The sequence below is a fragment of the Macaca thibetana genome, chromosome 10 (assembly GCF_024542745.1).
Source record: "Macaca thibetana thibetana isolate TM-01 chromosome 10, ASM2454274v1, whole genome shotgun sequence".
Lineage (NCBI taxonomy): Eukaryota > Metazoa > Chordata > Mammalia > Primates > Cercopithecidae > Macaca > Macaca thibetana.
The window spans coordinates 51,935,917-51,960,441 of record NC_065587.1 but is presented as its reverse complement, the minus strand read 5'-3'; the positions used below and the strand labels follow the sequence as shown (position 1 = coordinate 51,960,441).

Here is a 24,525-nt window from a genome sequence, read left to right as displayed (position 1 = left end):
CGCGTCTCTGGACTCGGTCCTCGCTGTCCCCTCTCCTGCATCGCTCTGCCCCCAGGCCCCAGGCAGCTCCCACACCTCCTTCCAGGGCCCAGAGTTTGCACCAGATGCACACGTTTTCTGCACATTTGAACAAATGAACAAAAGAAGGAATGAGAACATGCATCCTCCGCGGGGAATACTGCTCCCAAGGGGGCCAGCGCTGGTTCCCGGAGGTGAAAAGATTTTTCTCTCATTATGTAAAAATACAGATGTACGCACAGTGCATAAACCATTTTGCAGTATTTCTGTAGTATTAAATTCATGGCGGGGATGAGTAAGGAAAAAAACCTCTATAAAGGTTCCTTAGGGGGTGATCAGGAATTAAAGGTGAGAAACGCCGAACTAGAGGACAGTCCACTGAAATCACAGGCTTCTCTCCCGCACGTTGCCAGGGCACTGGGGAGACTGTGGAAGACAAATCGAGACCCGTGCAAGTGCCTGAAAGAGTCACAGCCATTCTTCCTGGCGCTTAATAGAAGGAATGCCTTGGTGCTTTGGGGAAACCTTTTTTTATTTCCTGCCAAGGGACAGACTTACAAAGGATGATATTTACATTTTCCCGAAGCCTCTAATTTTCCCATTTATCACTTGTCAGAACCTGAGGCCCTTCCTCAGCTGCATGGAATGTTTGCAAACATGTAATGATCCCTTTTACCAAAGAACGTCACAGCCTCCACAAGGAAATGTGTTTGTGTTGCAGAGGCTGCTAATTTAATGCATTAATGTCACTCCGCACCATGGCGGGGTCTCAGGGCATCTCATGTCACCGTGAGAGAGCTGGTCTAAGACACAGGAACCATGGAAACCATCGCGTGCCTGGTTAGTGAGTAGATGCACAGTGGGGCGCCGTTCAGTGCCTTGAGGGTGAATGTGGACTCTAGGAGTGAGGGCCAGGCCTTCTAGAGCTCCACCCACCTTGAGGTCACGGGCCTGGCCCAGGCTTGCTGGACTTGCCCAATGGGGAACTTTCAGGGGGGAATTTAACCAGCTTGAGGGGCAGGCAGAGCAGCCAGAGGCCAAAGGCACCCATGGGGCTCCCCCAGGACCGCTGTGAATCCCTTTCCCCTCCCTCTCTCCCTCAGCGCCTCTGTCCTTCCCACCTGCCCAGCCCAGGTGCTGGCCAAACACCAGCCTCATCCGAAAAGTCCACCTGGGCCCAGGGCAGTGATTCCCAGACCCAGCTGATCCCGCACGGAGCTTTGGGTCCTGCTGGTCCCCGGGTTCTGGTGACAAAGGGACATGCAGGAGGGCAGAGTCCCCTCTGGAGTTTTCATCGTGAGCCGCCCTAGGTGCTGCACACTGCCAGGCTGCCGATTCCACCAGGAGAGTCTCAGGAAATGAAAACTAAGATTTAGGTTGTTAAATTTCAGGAGTCGGGGCTCTTTGAGATTGAAAACACCTGGAGGTTGGGTGCACCATGGAGAAGGGGCTGTGGGGACGTTTCCTCTTGCCAGTGGAATCCGTGATTATTTACCGAGCAGCCTGGAGAAGCCCAGTCTTCACGGAGTGGAAAAGCTGAGCCGGGTTTTCATGCACAAACCGGAAGCCGGTGGTGCCCTCACAGCAGAGCTCCTGACGTCCCTGCCTCGCACGTCCTGCTGGGGCACGGGCCGGGGGAGGGCGGCTGCCTTGGAGACAGTTTATTGTGTGATGAGGAGGAAGACAGGAGAGTACAAGGCCAAAAAGCCCCAACGAATGGCTGTGCCTTAAAAACTAACTTTAAAATGCCCAATTCAGGCAGTTTTCAGGCATTTTACCAAATGAGGCAGTTTTGTTTTGGCTTTTCCCACCATGTGACTGGGTCTGCCTTGCCCTGCCCCACCCCTGCTTGGGCAATCGTGCCCCACCCCCCGCCCCCAGCTGAGCTCAGCAGCCTGGCATGAGGCGAGGTGTCTGTGTGGCTGCTGGTAGCAAACCCACCATTCCGGGGATCAGCGCCTGGGAGTGGCTGTTACCTAACTGGCTTCTGGCCCAGTGACCTGTGGTGCCGCAGGAGCTGCTGTGGGGTCCGGGCAGCAGCAGTGAAGGGCTTTGCTGCTCTCTGCAGTTTCGATGTCGCCCTCATTGTCCATTTCCTCAGCTGATGAAGACCCAGTGGCCTGGTGGACCTGGCTTCCCTCTTTCAGCTCAGGGGGACGTGCATTTTTCCTCCTTTGAGTCGAATTAGCAATGAACTTCCCCTCCCCAGATGGATAGCGTGGCATCGTCAGGGCCCAGCTGCGGCTTTCCGGGCCGATGGGTCTTCGTGCCTTGTCTGATTTGGTTCTGATAAGCACGCGAGGCCGTGCGGTCATTATTCCCACTTTACAGATGAGGAAACACAAGGTAGGGAACCTGCCTGGGGTCACGGGGACGGCTGGATGTAAAACAGACTCCTGTGTGTACAGATTTAAAGGTCGATAAGAAGAGAATTTCAAATCTCAGCCAAAGCGAAGGTCAAGTCACCGCGTCTTAGGGATGTTCCCTTCACTCCCCAGAACGTTCCAACATGGTCAGTGAAGACACTGTGTCCCCCTAACCCTGGGGGAGAAGAGGACGGGCTTAATGCAAAGTAGGTTTCCTCTTTTCCACTGTTGGAGATGCTGGCCCCCCACATCACCATCCCCGCTGCATCTGGTCCACTTCTGGGCCCCATTTGGGTCCCTGGGCCGGGGCTTCCTGTGGCTGAGCCAGGATCACGCAGCGATGTGGGATTGCTCAGGGCGCCCCGTTCACTCCAGAGTGACCCCTGACCCAAAGCCAGTGCTGGGCGATTGCGGAAACCGAAACCAGGGCAGGTCTGAATCAGACCCTGCAGAACAATGAGACCTTTTGTGAGAATGAGGCGGGGGAGGGGCAGAGGGGAGACCAGGAGCTTCCTGACGGGGTCTGCAGCGCAGGCCACAGCGAGCAAATTCAGGGGGTGACCCTCGGAGGTCAGGTCACAGCCGAGCAGCACAGGCGCTGAGCTAAGTGTCCACAAAGGAGACAAACAAAGCGGCCGCTGTGGGAACAGAGTCAGTGTCAGTCAAGGCTGAGTCCAGGAGCTCGGGCCAGCCAGGCGGCCATGGGGGCTTCATGCTGGCTCCCCCAACAGTCAAGAGGGCCATGCACTGAGGAGGATCCTCAGCGTCCCCAGTATTGCTGGTGGGTTCACCTAGTAGTATCGCAGAGGTGATTCCACTAGCTGAGATTTTTCTGATTTTTAGACAGAATCTCGCTCTGTCGCCCAGGCTGGAGTGCAGTGGCGCGATCAGCTCACTGCAACCTCCACCTCCGGGGTTCACGCCATTCTCCTGCCTCAGCCTCCCTAGTAGCTGGGACTACAGGCACCTGCCACCATGCACGGCTAATTTTTTGTATTTTTAGTAGAGATGGGGTTTCACTGTGTTAGTCAGGATGGTCTCAATCTCCTGACCTCGTGATCCACCCGCCTCAGCCTCCCAAAGTGCTGGGATTACAGGCGTGAGCCACCATCCCCGGCCTAGTTGAGATATTTTTATCTAATGGATATTAAAGTGCATAAATAACTATTGATATAAAAATATACTTCCCATATTTATTTGTAAGTAAATTCATCAGACCCCCAAATACCCATGACTTCATGAGCCAGAGGTTTGCTTCTCTCCCATGTGACAGCCTCCGCGTCGGGGGTCCGGGGCTGGTTGGGCGGCTCCCGGGGCTGAGCCTCGACCCGCCCATCTTGGGCTCTGTCATTGACGGAGGCTTTTCTTGTCCAGTTGGTCCAAGGAGGTGCAAGTCACATCAGGCAGGAGGGAAGAGGAGAAGGGAAAGTGGGGCATACCCATGCATTTAAGGGTGCACTGGGAAGGTACACACCAGCTGCAAGGCAGGATGGGAAATTCAGTTTTGGTCTGGGCAGCTAAACTTTGGGATTTCTAATGTTAAATGAAGGGGATGAGGGGTATCAAGAGTCAGCTGGCAGCTTCTGCCCCCTCTATGTGCTCCTGGAAATCATCTACTCTCCTACCACGGGATCCCACCAGGGCATCCCACATTTTGTGAAAATTAGCTGATTAGGAGAGCATCCTTTCTGCACTACTGTGGAGGGGATGGGGGCTTAGGCACGAGCAGTTCCCTAAGTCATGGTTCAGGACCTCCCCCATCTTGGGAGAGCGAAGGCTGTCTATGGTGTCTGCCCACCCCGATGCACACCCACACAGCTTTCCTGCTGCCTGTGCTGAGCCAGGCACTGTGCTTGAGGCGTGCACGGTATTAGACGTGGAGTCAGCGTGGGTGGTGTCCAGACTCCCAAGTCACTCCACGGTGAGAGACTCGCAGGGTTCCAAGGATAAGTCAAAATAATTTGTTTTAGAGGTTGGTCAACTGGTGTCAAAAGCTGGAGAGAGACTCATTCAAGGGCATGGGGCTGTAGGTGATGGAGCCAAGAGCCACCTGGGTCCCTGGGCTCTTTCCAGCGAACACCACCATGACCTCACTGGTCCTGAATGATCCCTTTTTACATTAAAGAGATACATGGTGACCAAATCAAACACCATTGAATCTTTCTGTTCCCTGCACACCTCAGAGACATCCACAAGTTTCCGCACATTATGTCCAAATCCTGAAAGAGGAGGCTTGGCCGGGTGCTGTGGCTCATGCCTGTAATCCTAGCACTCTGGGAGGCTGAGGCGGGTGGATTGAGACTCCGAGTGTTCAAGACCAGCCTGGGCAACACAGCAAAACCCTGTCTCTCCTAAAAAGACAAAAAGTTAGTCGGACGTGGTGGTGAGTGCCTGTAGTCCCTGCTACTTGGGAGGCTGAGGTGGGAGAATCACCTGAGCCCAGGAGGTCAAGGCTACAGTGAACCAAGATCGTACCACTGCACTCCGGCCTGGGAAACCAGAGTGAGACCTGTCTCAAAGAAAAAAAGAAAAGAAAAGAAAGAAAGAGGAAGCCAGGGAAGCTATTCATAGAGCTTTCAAGGTCTAGTGTTATCTAATGTCTGCTAAGCTAGATGAGAAGTTAGCTGTTATACCACCCACCAGCTCCTTTCCTGCTACGCTGTATGGTACATCACTATTTTTAATTGCATCATAATCAACATTTATGTCCTGTGACCAGGGAAATGCTATTCTCTGCAGAGCTAAGTACTGTAATATAGTTGTATTTTTTTCTTATACACTTTTCATTTTTCCTAGAGTTTGTCATTTTCTTGTTCTTTGTTTTTTTTTTTTTTTTTGAGATGGAGTCTCACTGTCGCCAGGTTGGAGTGCAGTGGCACGACCTCCGCTTCCCGGGTTCAAGCAATTCTCCTGCCTCAGCCTCCCGAGTAGCTGGGATTACAGGCGTGACGCCGGCTAATTTTTGTATTTTTAGTAGAGACGGGGTTTCACCATGTTGGCCAGGATGGTCTCGATTTCCTGACCTTGTGATCCGCCCGCCTCAGCCTCCCAAAGCGTTGGGATTACAGGCATGAGCCACTGCGCCCAGCCTTCTTGTTCTTTTTACTTGCAAAATTTACTTAAAGATACTTAATTATTTCTCAATTCTCCGTCGTTGAATCCACTCGTGTTTTTCAAGCTGTTTTGATCACAACCATCATAAGAAATTATTTTACAATGGAACCTGGCGCGCACATGCTCACACACACACACACACACACACACACACACACACACATATATATATGAATATAAAGTTTCACAAAGTAGTACTGACACCTTTTGATATTTTCTACTCAACCCTGTGATGAGTGTTTTAAAGTGCTGGTTGCACCACTGAACTGACGTTAGTTTGAGGAGCTCTGGGCCAGTCCTGCGAGGTCCTGCTCTGTGCACTCTCCTGTAACTGACCAGCTCCCGTCTGGACTCTTCTATCTGCTGCTCTCCTGAGCAGATCAGTTTTTTTGTTTGTTTTGTTTTTTGAGACGGAGTCTCGCTCTGTCACCTAAGCTGGAGTGCACTGGCGCGATCTCAGCTCACTGCAAGCTCCGCCTCCCAGGTTCAAGCAATTCTCCTGTCTCAGCCTCCGGAGTAGCTGGGACTACAGGCAACCGCCACCATGCCCGGCTAATTTCTTTTTCATCTTTTCAGTAGAGATGGGGTTTCACCTTGTTGGTCAGGCTGGTCTCGAACTCCTGACCTCAGATGATCTACCTGCCTTGGTCTCCCAAAGTGCTGGGATTACAGGCGTGAGCCACCCTGATCAGCTTTTTGATAGATCTCGTGTCTTCTTTCATTAATTTTCTGCTTTTTGTGAGTCACTTGCGAATTACTTCTTTATTGACAAAAACAAAATCGTTAGTGACTCTCTAGTATTTTATGTTTTCTTACCATTCCTCCAGTAACAGAAAATACTAGTGAGAAGGAGAAAATTACAATGAAAGGAAGTGGCAGAGCAAATAAGAGATTCGATCTACACACAGTTTTGGTTCTGCGTGAGGCCAGTGATACCCAGATGAAAAGCTAGACGTCCAGCTACGTACATCCCTGGAGATACCCAGATGATGGAGTGGAATGTTCATTGTGGCACTAAGTCAGAGCATCTCATCTAGGCTTTATGGACAGTCTGCACAGGATGTGTCTGTGGGGACTTCTGTGCATCATGGGAGGTTTAGCAGCATCCTTGGCCTCGCCCACCAGATGCCAATAGCATCCCCCTCTCCCAGCTGTGACAATTGCAAACGTATCCAGATGTTGCCAAATGTCCTCTGGGGGGCAAAGTTGCCCCAGCTGGGAGCCACTGCTCTACAGGTTTGGACACTGTGCCTGCAATTCTATGTAGCATCACGGCCTATTGATCATGTGTCAGACGGAGCTTAAATTGGTCGATCACATCCTCAAGCAGCCACTCCAGAGCGTGATTATCTGACACCTGTAATTTACCATCCTGGTTACGTGGGGGGCAAACGTGGAATTATGCACATCAGCAGGCCCAGGGCCTGTTTTCCATGGACTCGGTGTTCCTGCTGAGCACGGCCTTGGTCTCCCCGAGTTATTAAAGACATTGATGCCTCAGAACTGACTCTGCCTCCACTTAATCGGCTCACCAGAAAATTACAATAAAAATCATCTGCCACTTATGAAATTGCCGTTCAAATGGACTATTTCCTGCCACCTGGGGACAGGCTGCTGTTTCTCTTTCAGCATCGGTGTCTGAGATGCTGTCTCTGGGAAAGAACGATCATAGATGTTGTTGAGACGGTCCGTTGGCCAAGCTGTGTCCCTGGATTGAAACCAAAGTCACAACAATGGGTCTGAAACGTACTGAGGAATCTGTTCCAAAGATGGCAAGAGCAATTTCAAACAGTACTGCGAAGGCCCTTTGGGATCAGGACAGGCACTGATCAGCTGAGAGCACAGGCCCTGTGCAGCCACGGCTCCTCCAAGCCAGCACTGCTCACTCCACCTGTGGAATCCCAGCCAGGAAGGCCAGTGTATCTGCGCCAGTGCCTGAAATGTCAGTATCACAAAGCCAGCAGGAGGAGTGACTCACTGGATCTCAGCAAAGATGACATAAAACAGGCCACAAAGCTGGTTCACCACGATGCAGGAGGATTTGTCTGTTTTCTCCTGAGAATGGCTGCTCAGCTCACTCCACACAGCATTTCCATGCTTCATCTGTTAGCCCTGGAACGGGTCCCCTGGGACCCACGGACCTTGGCAAGCTCCACTGTAGGGGACCCTCATGCTGACAGTCAGCTCACCCTTGTGGATGAATCCTGACTCTTCCCTGCATCTGGAGTCATCCCCAAGAACCCGATCACACAGCACACAGGAGGGCTGTGAGCTGAGATGAAATCTGGGCATTGTCTTCATTGTTATTAATTTAATTATCATTCTGTCTGAGCAGTTTCATTTTCAGAGAGTAATTCGATCGCCCTTTTAAGACCTTGATCATCTCGGTGTCATGTTCTTAGAGGGAGGCATCTCTGGAAGAGGTGCTCACTGTGGTGTTCTTTTAGTTAAATTCATCTGTTCCTGCAATAATGTGGATGAAACACCTGCCCTGCAAGCTAAATACACATTTGCTCCTATTCCTGGGACCCAGAGTGGAGTGGAGTTGACCACAGCGTGTGCGTTAGATGCTACTCTTCAGGCAGGTTCACTCCTGAGTCTGCACTCAGGGGACTCCCGCTGTTTCCCATCGTCCTGCTCACACCCACCCGGCTAGCAAGTGTGCATCGGGAGACAGATTTCACAGGTGCTGAGCTGCTGGGTGGGTGAGCCGGGAGATGGTGGAGAGAACACAAAGGCCGGATTTCGTTCGGTTCTTACCTGGAAGATTTGAGGTTGCAGGGAGAGAACTTTCCTTCTCTGCAGTCAGGCAGAGCTCAAGGCCGGTCCTCAGCCTTGTGAGGTCAGCTTTCCAGCTCTGTCTGGCCGCTTCTGCTCATGGAAGTCATGTCAGGACGCCTGTTTGTGTCCGCGGATGAGGGCCTTCCCCTGCCCCCAGCCTCATGAGCATCACCAGCAGCTGATGCTTTCCCGTCCCCCGGGTGAACCTGCTTCCATTTCTCACGGTGCTGAACCAGGAGCAGGGGGAGGCTGTGATCCATGATCTCCCACAAATCCCAGCAGACATGTTTTATAGTTTAAAGTGGTTATACGAGTTCTTCTTTTTGGATATTATTTGTGTGTGATCAGTTTACACGGTGTTTATTGGGTGTTTGTGTTTTTTATAACGTCGGTTTGTGGGATCTGGGAGAAGAAGGGTTTTTAAGAGGAAGATCCTTGGGGAGACAGAACCTTGATGTGGGGAGCTGTGAGCGCTCCACTCAGGGCGGGGAGCACATTCAGGGCGAGCTGGGCAGAGCCTCGGAGGCTTCTGGCTGCCCCTCTCTGGGTGTGGGGCCTGTGGGGAGACTCCATTCAGGGAGGATCTGGCCACTTGAGGCAGGAACAAGTCCAGTAAAGCCTGCGCTGCAGCTGAAGGAATGATCCCTGTTTGTTCTCTAAGAGGCCCCCGCAGGCGGGAGATGTCTTAAATAACCACCCACAGGCAGAGAGTAAAGGGCTCAGTGAAGAAAGAAACTGGAGCTCAGTCCCTTGAGGGCAGAAACGCATCCCCCACACCCGCCCTGAGCTGAGCACGGCCACGCCTGGGCTTTGTGGGAGCCTGACCAGGCCCAGCGCCTGCCCTTTGCTGAGCAGTGAGTAAGGGGAAGTTAGACAGCCGCAGGGACATCCTTGGCCTGACTGGTCCAGCCACCTCACTAGCACGTGGGGTGGACGAAGCTCAGGGAAGCCAAAGGACTTCTCCTGGATCCCTGGGGAATAGGACCGGAGGTCCCAGCTCTTGACTCCCAAGTCAGTGCTCCTGCTATGGCCCAAGGTTGCTCAGCACCTGCCAGGCCTGCGCGGGGCACTTTAGAGTCGTTAGCCCATTTAACCCTGACTGCCACAGACACATGAGGTTGGGAATGTACCCATTCTACAGATGAGGAACCGAGGCTGAGAGAGGCAGGTAGGAGGAGGGGTGAGACCCAAACCCAGCACTGTGACTCCAAGGAGCCCTTAACTTCTATATGCTCATCAGATAAATATTCTATCCTGGGACAATTAGTATTTTCTTAGATTCAAACAGACAAACAAACAGAAACAAAAGAAATGTTAATTGTTGAGGACATGATTCTCTAATCAGACTTTCAAGGAAATTCCCAGAACTTTGCAGGTTAACAATGATGCTACTTGTTACCATTGGCTTCTGCCCCTCCTACCCGGCCCTGACCTAAGTACTTTTTTGGCATTTAGTTGTTTAAACGTCATCACAAAGTTCTAAGATACGATTTGATGCCACATCATTGCCCCTGTGTTAAGGGTGTGGAAACTAAGCTGGGCGAGCAGAAATTGCTTGCTCTAAAACCCTGAACCCATGATTCCGTTTCCTTGGAAATATGCCTGGGATGGGGATTTGGAAACCTGTGGGAGGTTGTGTTATTGAGGGTCATTATTGTCATTCTCCATCTTCCTTCCCTGAATCCATGCCCTGTGTCATGTGACTTTGTAGTTTGTGCCTCTAGAGGTGGAGTCTGTTTCCTTGTCCTGTTGATGTCGGGTTTGCTTGTGTGACTTGCTTTAGCCAATGGGACATTAGCAGGTGTGATGTGGGCAGAGGGGCAGCATATGCTAGCACAGCTGGTCTTGCCTGCTTGTTCTCCTGCCTTCCATTATGAGAGAAATAGGCCTCTGGTTGTCACTGGTCCAAGGAAGATGGGAGACCCTCAGTATAGCAGACCGGGACCCAGCTTTCAGCTTGCAGCCAAGAAAAGCCAGTCCTGGCTCAGATGTGATGAACCCCATCAGACCTGTGGACATGAGAATGAGAAATAAATACTACTGTTTGTAACTGAGTTTGGGGGTGTTTTGTTACACAGCATGATTGTGAGAGTAGCTGACTGATACAAAACTAGAGACCCAACATGCTGCAGCGCTCACTAGCACCCGAATGCACCTGCCCTCAGGGCCATCTTCTCCTGACTCACTGTGCTTTCCAATGCCCTCAGGGCATCTTCATGTCAGATAATGGGTCCTTGCCCACCATGTCATGTTGGCCCCTGTTCCCAAGGGGCAGGCCCAAGTTCTTCTGGTCTAGTTCAATGGAGCAGCACCTCTGTGCATTGGAGGAGCTCTTCCTTGTTTGTTTTGTTTTTCTCTAATCAGACATGCAAGGGTCCACTGAGCTCTTCTAATGCAGAGAAAGCCTGTTTGGCTATCATTATGTCAGTTTCTTTTTGACTTTTGCAAACTAACTGTCACTAAACATTCGTCAGACCTAGAGCTGGTCTTTCCCTGGTGACAATAAAATAGCAGGAGTGTTTGTGTCCTCTTTGGATCACGGTGATATTTCTGTCCACCCTGACATCTTCGCTGGAGAGAATGCAACTGTGTCCCCTCCTGACGACTGTTGGGAAGTTTCTTACTAAATAACCATCAGCATCATTATCATTGTATGTCTTTTGGACAGGAAGAAGGGAGGGCAAAGTTCTGTCTCAGACTCTTAGGAGTCAAGAGGGAAGGGGACGGGAGCTGCTGACCTCCAATGGCTTCCCCAGGGCGCTCTGGCTGGGCTGCTCAGCTGTGTTCTCTCACAGCATATGGTTCACAGCTCCCTAGGACCTCAGTATTATTCTTACCACAGGACAGAAGACGACAGCAAAGCTCAGAGAGACTGTGTAACTAGCTTTAGGATTTAGTTTCAGCCTTAGAGTTAGGCTTTCCCTCTTCCTGATTATAAACTGAAATGATAATAACGATGAGTCAAGGCTTTCTAAACTAAGTATATTCAAGCAATATTATAATAACCAAAAGAAAAACAAGAAAAAAAATTTATTGCCCAGAAATAGAAGATTGTTGAAGGCAGTTATCGTATATCTGTATGAAACACATTGTAACTAATGAAATTTATGCTTTTGAAGACTGATTGATGGCCTAAAGAAATGCACATGGTATAATGTGAATAAAACTCAAGGCAGAATCTGATGAGTAAATTAACAAAACTTCTAAACTAACTAAATTAAACATTTAGAATAAATCCTATTTTATAAACCAAATAGATTTTATATGTGCATTAAAAACATTGGAGTTAGATTTTATTTTTTCTCTATTTTCTAGGAATATTTTATAAACTTTTCAATTAATTTTTTAAATCAGAAAATAAATGAACATCCTTAAAAGTAAAAACATAATAAAAGCATAGAGCAGCCTTGCGGTGTGACGTGTAAATGTCTTATCATATGGGACATTTTTTCATTTCACAAACTCTCCCTTCTTCTTTGGGATGCCCCAGGGCAGGGACCCTGTCTCCTCTCCGTCTTGGTGGCGCCGGGAACATATCAGAGCCCAATAAATAGTTAATAACAACAAATGAGAACTCCTTGAAAGGAGTCCATTCACTTCAGGTGGCCCGCTAACTCCTCAAGGCTTTCTCTTAAGTGCGTTTCATTTGTTTTGATTTTTTTTCAACTTAAATGGATGAAAATTAAAGCCAGGGAGCTGTTGGCATGTGGAGAGCTGGAAAAGAGAAAAATAAATGAGTGCAGTCCCTGCAGGACCAAAGGGTGGGGCCTGGACCTGGGCACCTGCCGTGTCTGAAAGTCCATTTTTTGCCCAGTTGTTCTGTAAGGCACTATGATCTAAAAGTCAGAAAAGAAAATGGATGATGTATGGAACAACATTCAATATTGTTACTACCACATAAGAAAGGTGGATTTAGAGATCAGAGAGAACGGTCCCTGCATTGGAGTCACTTGTTTACAGGAGTGTACTGAACACCCACCCCTGCCAGGCACTGCTCTGGGTGCCAGGACAGGGCAGGGAACAAAACAATGCCCCCTGCCCACCGCCCACTGCGAGGTTACTTTCGAGTCTGGAGGACAAGCAGTAGCAGTTTAACTGGCAACTGCATGATGTGCGGGAGGTGGGGGCTGTTCTAAAGGACGATAGAGGTGAAGGGCAAGGCCGAGTCAGGGGTCAGGAGGCCTCTCTGAGGAGGCGAGCGAGCCCTGGGAAGAGCACCCCAAGCAGAGGCACAGCAGGTGCACAGGCCCCGGGGCAGGAGAGACCTTGGTGATCCTGGCTGAGGAACGGCAGGGAGGCGGGTGTGGCTAGAGCCGCGTGGCCGAGAGGGAGGTGGGAGGCGATGAGGTCACAGGAGAGGGCGTGGAGTGAAGCAGTGAGGGGTGACCCGTGGCCTGTGGTCACTGTATTCAGGTGGGCAGGCTCCGGTGGAGAGCCAGGGCTCTCGGGGTGGTCCTAGGGGCAGCAGCATCAGCACCCCGGGACCCTGCTGGGAAAGCCAGCTCTCAGGCTCTGCTGAGACCTCCCGAATCAGAACCTCAGGGTGGGCCCGGCCATCGGAGTTTTAACAAGGCCTCCAGAGGATTCTGACACTCACTAGAGTCTGAGAGACACAGCAGAGCTCCAACCTGGGCTCCAGTTTTCACCCATGAGACAGGAGGATTCTGGGTGGAAGGGCAGGAGGGGCTGGGGTCTCCCCCAGAAGGAGCGCCCCAGGAGGACGCCACACAGGGTGGACATTCGCTCCTCCTGGGAATGTTCTCTAAGGGTTCCTTGGACAGGAGAGTGGCTCTCTGGGCTGCCTGGCATTGGAGATGCTGGGGGGCGAGTGCCCCAGGAACAGGCCTGCACCCATGACTGAGGGGCAGGGAATAAAAACCCCAGCTTCCCCTGTGTCTGGGTGACTCTGAGGGGCGTCCCGTACACAGATCCCAGGCTGCTCAGCAGGATCGAGTTAGGAAGGGGGTTCCAGGACAGGAACCAGCATGACTAGAGGTGGAAGAACCTTGGCATATGCAAGGCACTGTGTGTAATTCCATGGGGCTGCAATGTAAGCTTGCAGAGAGGAGGGAGAGTGGCGTGAGATGGAAAGTGACTGATGAAATGTATGTCTCCCCAGGAACGTCGGCCACAGATAAGCCCCCAGTGAAGGGACTTAGGAAGCCTCTCCCCCTTGGTGCTCTTTCCCCAGAGAGTCTTCAGAGACTGGAAATGCTTGCCAGAAAGGAAGAGCCACTTTCTGTCCTCCATCATCAGGAGCACAGAAGAGTGAAGCTGGGCCCACGTAGAGAAGCATCTCATGCTGTCTGCGGCAGCTGTAGCGCTCCCCTGGGGCAGGAGACGCTCCAAGGTCAACATGACTTTGAAAAGGGGGTGGGAGAAAAGCCCCCAGGGCTGGCCCTGGACTCACTACCCCGGGGCTCCTAAAGGGCTAAACATGGCTAGATTGTAGTGAGCCTTTCCCAACATGCAAAGAAGCATCCAGGGATAATGTCTAAATACAGATGTGCTATTTCTCTCCTCTTCCTTTTTGAACTTTCCCATCACCCTCAGTGTCCTCACAGCAGCTTCCCCTTGTCCTGTGACAAACCTGGAGCAAGGTGCTTTGGGTGGGAGGCAGAGTGACGTGGGAGACCCTGAGTTCTGCATATCTCTGCCTGTATTTCCCTCCTTCCTTCCTAGTTCAAGGAGGTAAACAGGTGTGGCCACTCCTCCTGGCAGGGACTTTCACAGGACAGGGGCAGGAGCTACTTGAGAAAGATTTAGCTCATTGGAGAGAGGGATGGGGCAGAGAAGGAAAGAGATGGAGGAGAAGATTGTTGAAGAATGGAAAGGTGCAATGTTCCCCAGGTCCTTGGCAGAGGGTGGCTGTGAGGTCCCACACCTGCAATTGGGATTCACTGGATTCCACCTGAGGCTGACCTGCTGACCAGAGATGGGAGCCCAGTTTCCTCTTCTGTAAAATCAGGTGTAGCCCAGTGGCTTTCAACCCTGGCTGTATGTTAGGGACACCTGGGAAGTTTTAAAGATTCCTGACGCCCACATTGGACCCCAGATCTATCAGATCAGAACATCTGGGTTTGGAATCTTTAGTGTCCCTCAGGTGACTCAAATATGCAGCCAAGATGGAGAGCACAGACCTGAGCTAAGTCCTGTTGATGAGAATTTGGAGACCACGAAACACTTAGAGCAGGCAGGATCCTAAGAAATCACCTGCTGCAACTCCCACCTTTCGCAGGGGAAGAAACTGGTGTTCAGAGGCCAGATCATTCACTCAAGGACACACAGCATGTGAGGGGCAGAGCCATTTCCAATATTCCCGCCACCTCTTGACCTCCCTAGAAGACCGGCTGGAAGCTCTCAACTTCACAGGAGAGCTGGGTCTGAGAGGCCCACATGGGATCCCTGATTTCCAGGAAGGAAGCCCAGGCCTCCTGGCGGCTCAGTGAGTCACCCTGCAGCAGTGGCCCTGAAGCCCCTTCTTGAAGAAAAATTCCAGGAGGCTTGAAATGTTCTCCAAGATATAGAAAAGGAAGACGTGCCTGGAAACTGGAGAAGACTGCACAACGGATATAAATATTTGGGTTTTGTGGCTTCTTCCCCCGCAGAAAATAAACATGGCAGAATTGCTTCTCACTGAAAGGGCGTCTGGGTTTCATAAACAGACCATAAAGAGGCAACCAAAGACCCAGACATCCCCAAAGCAGCATCTGTCCCTGCCATCTGCTCTACCTCCATCCTCCTCGGTCTCTCTCTCACCCAGGCTCACAACACAAGGAAGCGCTCTTGCCTTTTGGAAAAAGGACCGTCTTCTCCCCACATACTTGTCTCTTGGCTCCTCCCACAGGTGGAGGGTGAATCTGATTGGTGGGAAGATAAGACTCTGGGCTCCATCCGGTGGGTGGGGCTAATATGCAAACGGTCAAAAGAGGATGCTTTTGGCAGCAACTAACGGAATATGCAACTAAAAGTGGCTTATTTTATTGCTACCTAAAATGGGGTCCATGAACCAGCAATATCAGTTCATTAGAAATACAGAATACTCAAGGTAATACTCAAGGCTTACTGAATCAGAATCTGCTTTTCTTTTTTAAACAAGATTACCCAGGTGATTCATATGCACATTAAAATTTTTAATTACTTAGAGTCAAGTTTATTTTGTTTCAGCTTTCTACCTGGCTAAAAATCTAATTATATATTAATTCCAAAGCCTCCCCAACCCCCACCCCCGCTACGTTTTCCTGTTTGAAAAAAATCACAGTACCAAAAGGAACTGATTTCTAATGTGTAATATATTTTGTTTAATTGCCTTTGTGTAGTTCAGGAAATGGGTTTCCCACATTAATTCATGGATCCACAAAAAATTTAGTGCAATTTGGTTAATTTTAGATTCACACGTGATGGTAAGAAATACGGAAAATCTCACCTGCACTTCACTCATTTCCTCCCAGTAATACCATCTTCCTAATTATAGTAAAGTTTCACAAGCAGAATATTGACTCTGATACAATCCATCTATCTGCCCCAGGTTGCACCAGTTTCATATGCACTAATTAGTGTGTGTTTAGTTATTTGAAAGTTTATTATATGTTTAGATTTGTGTGACCACCACCATTAAGATTCAAAACAGTTCTGGCGGGCGTGGTGGCTCACGCCTATAATCCCAGCACTTTGGGAGGCCGAGGCGGGTAGATCATGAGGTCAGGAGATTGAGACCATCCTGGTTAACATGGTGAAACCCCGTCTCTACTAAAAATACAAAAAAATTAGCCAGGCATGGTGGTGGGCACCTGCAATTCCAGCTACTTGGGAGGCTGAGGCAGGAGAATTGCTTGAACCTGGGAGGTGGAGGTTGCAGTGAGCCGAGATTGCGCCACTGAACTCCAGCCTGGGCTATAGAAGAAGATTCAGCCTCAAATAAATAAATAAATAAATAAATAAATAAATAATAAAATAAATAAAGATATCTAAGTGAGATCATATGGTGCATAACCTTTTGAGATCGGTTTTTTTCACTGAGCTTAATTCTCTGGAGAGCCATCTTGCCGTCACAGGTATTAATAGTTTGCCCCTTTTCATTGCAGAATAGTATTTCATAGTAGAGACGCACCAGTTTATTTAACTCATTCATTAAAGTACATTTGGGTTGTTTTCCAAGTTTTCGCTATTATCAGCAAAGTTGCTAGGATTATTCGTATATAAATTTTTGTCTGAATACAAGTTTTCATTTCTCTGGGACAAATGCCCAAGAGGGCAAATGCTGGGTTATATGGTAAGCACATGTCTAATTTTTGGAAGAAACTGCTGAACTGTTTTCCAGAGCATCTGTGTATCAGCAGTGTTTTGTATGAGCAATACAAGTTTTCTATACCCTTGCCGTCATTTACTGTTATCACTATTTTTTATTTTAGCCACTTTCATGTGGGTATTTAGTGATTTTAATTTGCATTTTCCTTATGGATAATGATGTTGAACATGTTTTTGTGTACTTGCTTGCCATTCATATATCACCACTGGTGAAATAGCTGTTCATGTCTTTTGCCCATTTCCTAAATGGATTTTTTTTTTTTTACTGTTGAGTTTTAATACTTCCTTATATTATTCTAGGTATTAAATCCTTTGTGGGATAAGTGGTTTGAAAATATTTTCTCCCAGTATGTAGCTTGTCTTTTCATCCTCTTCATAAGGCCTTTTGCAGTGCAAAAGTTTTAAATTTCATTGAGGTCCAATTGATCAATTTTTCCTTTTGTGCATTGTGTTTTCTGTGTCAAGTCTAAGAACTCTTTTTCTAGCCCAGAGTCCTGAAGATTTTCTCCTAAGTATTATTTTTTTAAAGTTTTATAGTTTTACGTGTTACATTATGAGTCCAAAATCCATTTTTGAGTTAATTTTTGTATAATGTATGACAGTTAGGGTGTGATCGATTTTTTTGTCTATGGACAAATTTTTTTCTGACACTATTTGTTGAAAAGGCAATTGAACATTAAAGTTCTAGAAGCACTGGCTTAAATTACAGAGGCATTTTGTTTTTTAAACTCACTTAACAAGAAGTCCAGAAAAGGCAACTCCAACTTGGCTTACTCTCCAGTTCTAAGAGGTCTCCGTCTGCGTCTTTGGGATTCTCCGGCCTTCGCCTTGGGGTTTCCGGTGGCTGCCATTGCTCCAGCATCACCAGCCTGTGTCCAAAACGGATGAAAGGAAGGAGAGCTGGGAGATTTTTCTCCTGTGTGGCTTGGGAAATCTTCCCAGAAGGCTCTTGTAAATGTCCCTTAGGTCCCATTAGCTATTAATAGAACTGGATGACAGGCTTATTGTCAAACCAATCACAAGCAAAGGGGAGAGGATTACTGTGCTTGGCCTTGAACCACTGACCAATCATGTTGCTCTGCTTAGGGCTGAAGCAGGGCCACCTTCCTTCAGCACATTGTTTTCTTTTTTTTTCTTTTCTTTTCTTTCTTTCTTTTTTTTTTTTTGAGATGGAGTCTTGCTCTGTCACCCAGGCTGAAGTGCAGTGGTGCGATCTCAGCTCACTGCGAGCTCTGCCTTCCCGGTTCACGCCATTCTCCTGCCTCAGCCTCCCGAGTAGCTGGGACTACAGGCGCCTGCCATCACACCCAGCTAATTTTTGTATTTTTAGTAGAGACGGGGTTTCACCTTGTTGGCCAGGATGGTCTCCATCTCTTGACCTCGTGTTCCGCCCGCCTTGGCCTCCCAAAGTGGTGAGATTACAGGCCTGAGTCACTGAGCCCAGCCGTGTTACCCAGGATGGTCTCGATCTCCTGAGCTCATGATCCGGCCGCCTCCGCCCCTCAAAGTGCTGGGATTAAGAGGCGTGAGCCACCACACCTGGCCCAGCACATTGTTTTCTACTGGAGGGGTGAACAGAAGTGTGGCTCTGTTACCAAGGAAGAAAGGAGAGTGGCTGCTAGTGTCTGCCGTGAACCTGGCTGTCCCTGTGTCCTCTCTCCTGTATGTGTGTGTGTGTGTGCGTGTGTGTGTGTGTGTGTCTTGCAGACATCAGTGCACAACACACCACAGTCCTATAATTCAGTGGACTGTTTATCTGCTCGGCAGACTCCACCGTCCCCACAGTCAGGGTTCAGGCACTAGAAGATATGTGGCAGGAAGGCAGAGGAAGACCCAAGCCACAGACCCCCATCCAACTTTGAGTGCAAGCAACGGAAACCAACTCTGGTTTCCTTGATTTAATTTTTTGAAGACATTTATGGGAAGAAATGGGGTAAGTATGTAGGAAAATTAAACATGAGGAGCCAGATTCAGGGAGCTTGGGGGCATCAGGGCAGCTCCTGGGTCCTCTGTGTGGCCATGATGTTGAATTCACTCATGTGTCACTGTTCACGATTCAGGTCCCCACAGGAGGACAGGACGGTCCTGTCTTGGCTACATGTTACCCCCTGGACTCGGGGAGGGTATTGTCATTTGACTGAAAGTCCCTCCTCACCGCATGGAGAGGGATGGGGAGCTTCTCAGAGGAAGCCCAAGGATTTGCTTAGGATGGGAGAGCAAACCCCGCATGCCCTCCACATATCACCTGCACAAACGCCCCTCCAGCCGAGCCAGCCTGCTCACTGCCCCTCAAACATCCTTCCCTCCCATCCTTGCTTGTGCTGGGACCCCTCCTGGAAGGTTTCCCTCTCCTGCCTGTTCTTCTGACTTTCATGGTCCTTCAAGACTTTAGTTAAGCCACCCTCCTCCTCCAACAAGCACCAGCCATTGCTGCTGCGCTGCTGTGTCGAGGTTTCTGAACCTCAGCATTATTGACCTTTTGGGCTGGGCAATCTCTCCTGTGGGACTCTCCTGCATATTGTAGGATGCCTAGCAGCATCTCTGGCCTCTATTCAGTAAATGCCAGTTACGCCCTTACCTAGTCGTGACAACCAAAACTGTGTCCAGACATTAGCAAGTGTACCTGGAGGGAAAAATTGCCTCTGGTTGAGAGCCACTACTTTTCTGAACCTGAGTCATTAAGATTTACTGCCATAGCAACTTAATTACGTCGTGATGTTTATTTAACTTCCCACTGCTGCTTATTGCTTTGGCAGACTGTAACCAGCCAGAGAGCAGCCAGGTTAACCCCTACCGTGGCCCCATACTAAGTTGTCTCCCGCACTGTGTAGGGATGGCTCAGTGCACAAGGAGCATGGCGGGGTACACATTTGGGCTTGATGGCTTGGAAGCCTCTGCTAGATTGGCAGGCACACAGCTTGGTACCACGTCTGGATGCAACGTCATGTTCCTGAGACAGGATGGTGCTTGTACTGAAGACAGTCTTGCCGGCTGTAGTGAAGAACAGAGTTCTCAGTGGGTCCAGTGGGAACCAAAACCTGCTGTGACCCTCCAATAGTGACAGCCATCCACTCGACCTCTGGGCCCAGGCACGCCTCACAGGAGCTCTCTATAGGCACCGTCTCTCCACAATGAATTAGGTATCAGTGTCTTGTTTTTAGAGATTCGGAAACTGAGGCCAGAGCGTTCTAATGTTCTAAGCACATTCACGGTGAGTAGGAGCAGAGCTGGCTTCTGCCTGAGAAGTCTGAGTCTAGGGTCAGTGCTCATCGCCACGATTCTTATAGGCGACCCAAGCCCACTGTCTCCTTGAGCACCCCTGTGCCCCATGCAGCAAGTAACTTTTAGGAAATGAAGGCGTTTGCCAGTCTTTGCCTGTGTCCAATGTGAACTTATCTCCTATTTAGCACAAAGCCTTTATTAAATTAGAGTTACTGATTTAGTGGATACATTACTCTGTCATCTCGACAGCGATAAGATCTGCATTTTGCTCGCTTCCGGATCACACAGTCTAGCAGAATTCTTGATGCATGGCAGGAACTCATCATTATTTGCTTCATTTAATTGAATTGTATTCTGTTTCTGTGGACACTTCATCACACCTAACAGTGTTTTGCACAAAGTAATTGTTAAAAAAATACTTTTCAAAGGGCTAAATGTTTGATCAATCAATAGGTTTTTAATTGAGTATCCTTACAAGTGACTATCATAAAGCGACTATAAAACTGTTTTTATGACTGTGTGTTGATTACCTGGATTAAATGTTTCTTTAAGCCTCAGAGTGCATGATGATTCAGTTCTTCTGATTTTAAGCTCAGATCTATTCAGTGATGAGATATGCAGGTCTGGAAGCCTCTGAAATTCGTAATGTGGATGCTGGGAATCCATGAGGCTGGTGGCCAATTTTGAAAATTGTTATAGAAATTTATATTCATTAGAAATGATGGCAAGTTCTGGAATGGGATTCTGCAGAGTCAATTTAAAATTTGTTTCAAGGAGATAACTGAGGAAGTAGCAAGCAGAGACACTAACGTGAATGTGACACCCCCGAGAGACAAAACTCAGCTTGATGAATGGAGCCTAGACAGGAAAGGGCTGTGGGCCTGTCCCAGAGGGGCCACCTATTTTCTGACAATTGGCAATGTTATATGTTAACTAGAAATCTGTTATGGGACAAGCAGAAGATTGCCTGCAGCCCTCGGAGAATAAGACAGTTGTCCTCTTGGCTTCTATATAATATGCCTCTAAACAAAGTTTCAGGATTTATCAGTGGTGAGATCCTCGAATATTTAACCAAGCCCCGCTGAGGGCTATGACATGGTAGTGATGGGAAATAGAGCTGGGAGCAGGGGAAGAAAAGCTGAGATGTAGCTTTTACCCTAAGCACATTCTCCTAAAGTGATACCTTTGCGATAATCTGTTTCAATAATATGTTAACATGGGCAGTGTTAAGACAGTAATCAGAAGAATTTAGAGGAAGCATTCTGAAGTATGAAAGTGCAGCTTAAGTGGCCAGAATGTGAGACTCCCAATTGAAGAGTCCAGGGTGAAGAGTCTACGTGGAAGTGTGTTCTCTCACCCGCCCCACCCCGCAAATGGCACAGACTCCATCCAGACCCTCCCCCAGTCCATCGCCCAGGTGTAAGACCAGCCTCTGATTCTGCGACTTACAAGACGGGAGTGTGGGAGTGCAGGAACTATCCTTCTCTCTGGAGGAGGAGGAAGCCTCAGGGCTGCAAAAGCTGCAGGCACATTCTCCTCTGGTGCTCGGCCATGGGATTCATGCTACAGCCTGCATGACTTTCAGAGCCAGAGCTTGGAACAGCTTATCCTATGCTGAGGGTTTCTTTTGCCAAGGGTTGTGTCTCCTGCTGGGAGTGCAAATACATCTACATCACCTTCCAGACAGGGAGGGAGAGGACTAAAAGAATGGCACCAGCAAATCACTTTACGCAGGCAACAAAACCACGAAAATAAACCCTTGAAAATGGACTGAATGACACACCCTCATTGCTGATAAATGCCGTTTTCAGCAGTCTCATCTCTTTGCCAGAGAGGTCAGTCAACTTGGACTCTTGTTATCATCACATTCAACACCAGGTATCTGCTACACTCTGCAACCATTCTCAAGTTCATGTGCCGCTGGCCCAGTAAGGGGGAGCTGAGTTGGTTTGAAAAGCCCTAATTACAAGGCTTAGTGTTTTTCTTTGTAAAGGGGATTTTTGAGTTTAGAAACAAAGTGACTGCAGGTACAAACAGATGCAAAGCTTCAAAAAGTAGTTTATTTTTCATTCTGTGCCTCTATTCACCCAAAGAACGACCCTCCACCTCACTCCACCCCGGCCAAAAACTGTGGCAGGGGAGGTTGGAGAAGTAGCACAATATTTTCTTTAGGCTTGGAGAGTAAAGACCTCCCTAGGTAGCACGTCAATTCCAAATGTTACAGTCTTTCCAGTTGATCTCACCCAGAGTTCTTTGTCTCAGGACCAAGAGAATTAAGGAGCATGGACACAAAGGGTGAGGTTGGAGCAAAAGTTCAATAAGTAAGAGACGAAAGCTCTTTGCCACAGAGACGGGGCATGAAAGAGGGTTGCTGTTTTTACAGTTGAATGCAAAGGCTTTTATAAGAAACTGATGAGGACTGGGCATCTCATTTTTATAAGACTCAAATTTCTGGTAGCTCCACCCCATCCTCCTAATGCACCTGTGGTGCGTTAGCTTGAGTTACTCCATATTGTTTGTTCTTCTTACTGCACATGTGTTAGCGGATGGAATTTTCCATTGTGGGCACGTCTGGGCAAGTCACCTGTGTAGTCTTTCTTATCTGTGCAGGTGTGAGCATGTCTCAGGCAGGTTCCCATGTGCAAGTTCCCTTATCTGTGCCTGTAGCTTATCAGGCTGTTCTTTTGTTTGAAAGAATTCAACTGAGGACCCACCCTAACTACCTGCCTGACTGGTTTCTTCTTTTCTCCTTTCTCACTAATTGCCCTTGGAAACTCATCATAGGAGACCCTCATGGAATATTGAGGTGCAAGGGGCCCTTGGAGTTGCCCTGTTGTTGGGGTGGGTACCTCAGTGAGTGAGGTCCTGCAGGGAGGCTGGGCTATGAGCCCCTGCACTTGGCATCAGGACTCGACTCCTCTGGTCTGTCTGGGGTCCTTCCTGGGCATTACCATGACTTCTGGGCCCTGCTTGTGGCAGAGATCTTTTTATACAGATGACTTTCTTGCTGGACATCATCTCAGCCTTCATTTTTTGTGCAACAGCTTAGAAGCCCCATTAAGAAAAAAACAAAAAAAAAACTTTACTTTTTAGAAGTGGACTAATCCATACCTCAAATTCTCAACCCACATTATGATGGTGGAACTATGGGGGTCTTCAGGAAGTGGATTATTCCCTAGACCTCTCTCTTCCAGAGAAGTGCATGTTGTATGTGTGTGCATATGTCTATGTGCACTGGGGTGTGTGCCTGTGAACATATGTGCTGGGTGTGTGTACATGTGTACATATGTGGAGGCCAGAGCAGCTCCATTTTGGAAGGAAATCCACCATGTTGGCTTCTGATTACTCCCAGTTTCAGGAAGACTTCTAAGATTTCCAGTTTATCTATTGTTCCTTGTGGAAGAGCAGGTACTTATTGTAAATCATGCCCTTAGTTCAAACAACGTTGATGTTATCTTACTTCAATAGTTCTACACATCCCTTCTGAATCACCCCTTCCCTATGGGTTTGCAGGGTAACGGTGTGGCGATCCACCACCTTGTCTCTCCTCCAACCAGGAGACAGACATGGCTTTTGTTTGCACATCCCTATTACACGTTTCTTCCTAAGAAACTGGATTTGTCAGCCTCTCTGTTCGACCTTTCAGCTTCCTTGGTATTTTGAGGGTGGGCTTGGATAGGCCTAGCTGCCATGGAACAGTGTGCTTGTGTGAGCATGTGTGTTTTGCCTCTTCTGTTAGCATGATGGCCCTGGAGGCCAGCTCTCTGCATCCACTTTCTCTGTGAGTCCTGCAGCCCCTATCCTTAGGAGTTAACAGTGTCTGGTTTAACTCAGGAGTATGTGAAGAGAGCTGGAAGCAGAGTCAACGACTTTTTCAAGTCTAGACTGTCCAGACTGACTAAGAAAGGTCAAATATTTCATCATGAAAACATTTGGTGGTCTGAAGATGGGTCCACAGCAGCATCACATTCGCCTCACCACTGTGATTGGTTCACAGGTGATCACATAACCCAGGGTTAAGCCAATGAATGCACAGTTTTCCCCTTAGCCACTGGAATTGGTTCCGAATTGATCTAATCAGAGTGAAGACAGAACTTTCTCAATTGTAATAGACTTATTTTTTAGAGCAGTTTTAGATTAACAGCAAAATGAGCAGAAAGTTTCAGAGGTTTTTCACATATCCCTGGCCCCCTCACCTGTACATCTTCCCCATCAACATCTCACAATAGAGTGACACATTTGTTAAAATTGATGAACCTACATTGACATATCATTATCATCCAAGGACTATAGTTCACATTAGGCTCCATTCTTGGTTTTGTACATTTTATGGGTATGGCTAAATGTACACTGACATATGTTCATCCTTATAATATTATACAGAGTATTTTCACTGCCCTAAAAATCCTTTGTGCTACACCTGTTCATTGCTCCCTTTCCCCAGTCTCTGGCAACCACTAATCTTCTGATCTTCTGTCATAGTTTTGCCTTTTCTAGAATGTTGTATGGTTGGAAACATATAGTACGTGGCCTTTCAGGCTGGTTTCTTTCATTTAGCCATAGGCATTGAGGGTTCCTTCTTGTTTTTTCATGTCTTGATTGCTCATTTCTTTTTAGTGCTGAATAATCTTCCATTATCTGGATTTATCACAGTTTATTTATCCATTTGCCTACTGTAGGGCATCTTGGTTGCTTTTAAGTTTTGACAACTATGAAT

At 48.4% G+C, this 24,525-nt stretch overlaps 3 long non-coding RNA genes across 4 annotated transcripts in view; 2 read left to right on the top strand and 1 right to left on the bottom strand.

Moving 5' to 3' along the window:
- LOC126964403 (uncharacterized) overlaps positions 1-24,525 on the top strand; it is a 298,069-nt gene that overhangs the window by 146,983 nt on the left and 126,561 nt on the right. The window lies entirely within an intron of this gene.
- Positions 9,601-19,264, bottom strand: LOC126964411 (uncharacterized). The gene is made up of 3 exons (XR_007729369.1): positions 19,165-19,264; positions 17,320-17,455; positions 9,601-10,288 (listed from the first exon to the last, which is right to left on the bottom strand). It is a non-coding gene; the product is annotated as an uncharacterized LOC126964411 (long non-coding RNA).
- On the top strand, positions 12,717-13,802 carry LOC126964412 (uncharacterized). Its single transcript, XR_007729370.1, has 2 exons — positions 12,717-13,011; positions 13,471-13,802. It is a non-coding gene; the product is annotated as an uncharacterized LOC126964412 (long non-coding RNA).